The following is a 6,044-nucleotide window of genomic DNA, read 5'->3' on the forward strand; positions in this document are numbered from 1 at the left end:
GCCCCTTTGCCAGCTCTCAACCCCCCTCATCCAATTCGTGTCTCTTCATCATCACACCAACTCAGACATGTGGCCCACCTCCATGTACCCCCCGCCAGCCTCCAGCACAAAGACAGGGCCTCTCTCAGTCTGCTATCCACCCAATCTCTTTAATTAAACTGATAAAACCGCCCTAATCCGTAACGGTGCAGTCAGATCCACCCTATCCTACAATTATTCTGAAGAGATGTTCACCAAAAACTGAAAAATCACTTATTTCCTCAGCCTCAAGATATGACTGATGTCCTTCAGATGAACGCAAAGATTTTTAGAAAAACATAATGCAAGTGTATGGATGGACTCAACAAAGGTGATGATTAAAAGAACTCATACTGCTGAACCCTTTTTATAGTAAAAGAAAAGTTATATGAAGTTTCTTCAGTCGTGATGTTTAATCATTTACTCATTTAATTCCAAACCTGTACACCATAAAAAGAGACTTTACTTAAAATAAATTGAGTAAATAAAATGACTTAAAAAAACGTTGACTTCAAAAGTTGACTTTACCAAAAAATTTAAGTATTTTTACCTAATAATGTTGCACTGTAAATGCGATTATTGAAAATTTGAACTCATTGCCTTTAAAATATTAAGTAAAAAATAATGTCAACATAACAGTTCAAAATTACAACAGAAACACATGCATTTTAAGTAAAATCAATTTGTCATTTTTAAGGCAGTGAGTTTACTCAGTGAGTTTTTTTTAAGTACACTAACAATTATATGCTTAAGTTCTGACAGCATTGTTTTAGATCATTGTAATCATGTTATAACTAAATTTCATAGGTTATGCAAGCTGTTTTAAATTAGTTTAACATAATATAAGTTAAATAAACTCATAAAGTTAATTTGATTCAGCTTAAAATGTAAGGCAACTAGGGTTTGTTTTTACAATGTAATCGCTCTTTATAGTGTTATTTGCAAATGTTATTTGACAACTATTTACTTTTTAGTCAACTAATTACTTTTTAGTGTGTAATTTACATTTTTTGTTGAACACAAAAGAAGATATTTCGAAGTATGCTGATTATCAAATATGTCTGGTTCTTAAAGTGAATGAGAGCCAAAATATGAAATATAATGTCCAACAGTCAGAATTATTAGCCCCTCTGAATTAAAAATAGCTTAAAGGGGCTAATAATATTGACCTGAAAATGGCTTTAAAAAATTTAAAACTGCTTTTATTCTAGCCTAAATAAAACAAATAAGACTTTCTCCAGAAGAAATAATATTATCAGACATACTGTGAAAATTTCCTTGCTTTGTTAAACATAATTTGGAAAATTTTTCAAAAAGAATAATTCAAAAGGAGGCTAATAATTCTGACTTCAACTGTATTTCTAAATATTCTAGTCATTCAAATATTTTGGGTGAGTAAACGATTACTGTAAAAAAATAAAATAAAAATAAATATATATATATATATATATATATATATATATATATATATATATATATATATATATATATATATATATATATATATATATATATATATATATTATTATTAATTAGTCCTGACAGCATATGATTATAGGTCATTTTAACTTATTAAACTAAGCTAATCATGTTCTAACTTAATTTCTTAAGTTGAAAAAGCTTTTTAAAAGGGCACCTATTTTACCCCTTTTCAAGATTTCAAGATTTATGATGAGTCTTTTTTGTCTCCAGAATGAGTCTGTAAAGTTTTAGCTCAAAATACAGATTATTTATTATCTTTCAGAATAATGAATTTCTGCTCTGAACACAATGTAGCTGTTATTGTGGCCTGTGCCTTTAATTCTAGTTATCTCTAGACATAAAGGCAGCAGATCTCACATAACTTTGTGAGAAATACTACAGTAAGAACTTTCCCAATAATTATTTGATGTATTTGTTAACACAGAGTTAATTCAAGCCTTTCTGGAATGATGAGTCACGCACAATGTCATTACAAAGTTCACCCCACGATGTGCGTGAAAAAGATACACATTAATATCCACTGCTGTATGGATATCTGTTATGTTAATGTGCAAAATAAACCAGATTTTGTCCACAATCCGGGATTGAAGTGTCTTCTTTTATAATTATACTGACATGCGGCTGTGGTGGTAAAGACGGTAAAACCGCTGTTATTCATTACAAACATGCACTATTTAAAAACATTTTAAACTTGTAAAACTCATTTTGATCACATTCGCTGATGATGATCACAAAGAGTTGCTTTGTGCACGTCCTGTATTGTTGATATGATTATATGCGTTACAAAGACATGTTAACACACAGCTGTCAATCAATTTGGTGGGCGGGGAAACTGCAGTAGGCCTCAAAATGAAGGGATTTAGGTCCTATTTTAACATCAGGAAATAATAAAAAAAGGACTTATTGTCTTTATATCACCCCAGTATGACTGTGGACACACTATACCTGCACACAGTTCTGTTCAATCAGCTTACAAAAGATGATTTTCATCATAAGTGCCCTTTAAGTCAGTTTAATATAATATATTATATAAATCAAATATAATATATTAGATTAAATATTGAGTCCATTGAATATAAGTTCAATGGACTGAAAAGGTTAATTTGATTCAGCCTAATTTAAGGCAAACAATGTTTTACAGTCTACAGAACTAAAGTATTTCCTTTTAAATCCCAATGTACACTTTTTACATAAAGATAAACTGAAGTACGTTGATAAAAAAACAACCATTGACTTCTATTTTTGGTGATACTATAGAGTTAAATAGCTGCTTTTCTTCCAAAATTTTTCAGAACATCTTGTTTTGTGTCCAACAATGAATAAAACCTAAAAGTCTGGAACCTTTTGAGTCTGAGTAAATGAGGAAATTGTATTTTTTAGGAGGTGAACTATCCCTTTTATAATACATGTGAAATCTAATTTTGTTTAAATTAAAGCGCACACTGTTATTCTTTAGGTGAGTAAATCTGTGCAAGTCTAACCATTTGCTCATACGTTTGAAGTGTTGGTGCTTCTCTGTTGATGTCTGGCGGCTTTAGCCATAATATTGTTAACTTTTGCTTACCATTAGTTTACAAGTAGAAAATGATGCGCAAAAAGAAAGCCCTGCATCAATATTTCATTTCAGTTAGAGGTACATCAACATACTGAAATAAATGCCTCAGCAACTTCTGGTTCACATGGACCCATTTTAATTGTGAACAAGTAAAGCTAATCACCATTAAACTAGTACTGAAGGTTCCTTCAAGTTCCTTGAAAAAACACAGTCTGTTGTGTCTTAACCTGAAGCAGACTATTTCCATGTTTCACATGACAAAACAAACTCCGTTAACCCCAGTGAAAGCATATGTACACTCTATAAACATTAACCCCCACATAGCACATCATGTACCATTCACCATATAGAAAACATTAACTGTGCAAAAACTATGAAGGGTGTGATGCTTCAGATTTAAGAGAATATTTAAAATCTGATGAGAAGTTGAAGTGCAGAGTGATATTATCAAAATTGTTGAATGTTTATATTTATTTCTAAATGCAAATTTGGATATAGTTTGGGATCATACTATAGTTTAGATAAACCTATATATCCATATAAATCTTTTCATTTTGGTGTCATGGGTTCTTTAAAGGGCACCTATGATGAAAATCTACTTTTGTAATCCATTTGGACAGAACTGTGTGCAGGTATAGTGTGTCGACAGTTAAATTGCAGTGATGTAAACACAGAAAAGTCTCTTTTTTTATTTTTCTTCCTTTTAAAATAGGACCCAAATCTTAGTGATTTTGAGGCTGACCGCAACGTGACAAGAGTATGGTTTTCCACACCCACTGAATTGATTGACAGGCACCAGGTTTCTATATGTAAACACATTCACAGAACAGTTTTTTGGCTAATAAATTTGGATTAAAATATTTGTTACAACTCTGAGATTTTTATAAGTTTAAAAAGTTTTTAAATCAGCATGTTTGTAATAGAGTAAAATCACTATGTAATTCTTAACTGCTATAATCACCACAGCCATATGGTGTCAGTAATATATATATATATATATATATATATATATATATATATATATATATATATATATATATATATATATATATATATATATATATATATATATATATATATTGATAAAGACAGACATACAGACAGGCAGACATACATACATGCATACATACATACAGACAGACAGATATGGGTCTGTGTACTGCAAATGGTATTTGTGTGAGACTCATCATTTCAGAAAGGCTTGAATAAACTCCATAAATATATAAAATAAACTTACTTGCCATTTTTGACTAATAAGCTGTATTTCAGCTTCACCAGAGTCTGTCTCTATCCCTGACTGCTGTTTATCTGACGTAACGCATGAGTGCACAATGTAGCAGTGAGCGGGGATAAAGCAGCTCATTTGCATTAAAGTCACAGGCTACAAAGGAGCTACAACATATTCAGACACCAATATGGGCAGATTCTGAAGGCTATAATAAATCATCAGAAGATTATTTTGAGCTGAAACTTTACAGACAAATTCTGGAGACACCAAAGGCTTATCTAACATCTTGTAAAAGGTGTAAAATAGGTGCCCTTTAAAATGGTCTTAAAAGGGACAGTTTTTCAAAAATGAAAATGCTGTCATCTTTCACTCATCCTCCACTTATTTCAAACCTGATAGTTTTATTTTCTTTTGGAACACAGGAAGTTAATCTAAAGGATGTTAGAAAAAAAAAAAACATTGACTTCCATAGTATATTTATTCCTACGATGGATTTTAATGGCTGCTGTTTTCCGTCATACTTTAGGTAAAAAGTATGAGAGTTTTAAGAAAGACACTCATTTAGTTTAAACCCATTTGAGTGTGAGAAAAGGTAAAGTTTTGGGTGAACTTACCCATTTGGCCTGATGGCTATGTTTGTAGTACTCTATTCACCTTACTCTGGAATGCAGAGGTGTGCTCTGTTCTGTGATTGTTTTAGAACATCTGACTCATTTTCCCATACATGCGGGAAAATACTAAGCATAATAAATGGCAGTAAATGGTTAAACTACTCTCTCTACAAAAAATTGACTATGAAAATACAAATAATATAATAAGAAAAAACAAGTTTAAAACTAGTGGTATAAAAACCTGTTTTATGGCTAAAAATCAATGGGAGTGAATGAGACAGGAAGTCTCAAGCCAATAAAGTTCCAATGGCTGAGCCCAACTCGCATGTGAAAGAATAAGGTCAATACTTCAGCATTAAGGTCTAACATATTATCCACAATCACAATGCCATCTGTAGTATTTTAATATTTGTATAACTACCAACTTGGTTAATGAAAAGGATAGTTCAAGCATGATTTTCATGATTTTCTTTCTTCTGTTGAACACAAAAGATGATATTCTAAAGAAAGTTGCTGGGATCCTTTGACTCTGACAGTCATTGTGGCAACAATTTTTTAAAACATCTTTTGTCTTTAACAGAAGAAAAACTAAAATGGTTTTGAAGGGTCAGTAAATGATCACAATTTTCATTTTTGGGTGAACAACCGCTTTAAAAACCATAACAAGTACAGCTTTAGGAGATCTGTCCTTTCCAATTGTCAAGTTTCTTTGTCTTCTGCACTATCCTTTTCCTTCAAACACTAAGAGAAAAATCACACTTCATCCATTACTCCAGCTTCACTGTAGCCATTGTCGACTTCTCTTTGAGCCGAGAGCTTTTATCTCCAAAACGATCAGTGGTGCTCAGTTGGATGCGCTTTATTTGTTTAGTGGTGTTTAGTGACAGGAAGAACCACCATGTGGGGCAGGAATCTCACCCTTTGTCTTTAGTCCAGCATGTTACATGCGGGGAGAAAGGGGGAGGGCAGTGGTATTTGGGGTGGAGTCAAATGAACACGACCCCCGCCCCCCCCTTCTTTCCCCAACACTGAAGACCTTTTCATGTGCAATGAGTCCAGACATTCATATGAAACAACTCGCCCAGAGCCATGCAAATCCGATGTCTATTCAAGATGCACGATTCACACATAAACCAAACACAGGCATTTG

At 32.5% G+C, this 6,044-nt stretch overlaps 1 protein-coding gene across 1 annotated transcript in view; it reads right to left on the reverse strand.

The window, feature by feature from the left end:
- Nucleotides 1-6,044, reverse strand: part of timd4 (T cell immunoglobulin and mucin domain containing 4) — a 1,098,921-nt gene that overhangs the window by 693,758 nt on the left and 399,119 nt on the right. The gene's annotated exons all lie outside the window — the stretch shown is intronic.

Source organism: Danio rerio, chromosome 21, assembly GCF_052040795.2.
Source record: "Danio rerio strain M-AB ecotype USA chromosome 21, GRCz13ab, whole genome shotgun sequence".
Taxonomy (NCBI): Eukaryota; Metazoa; Chordata; class Actinopteri; order Cypriniformes; family Danionidae; genus Danio; species Danio rerio.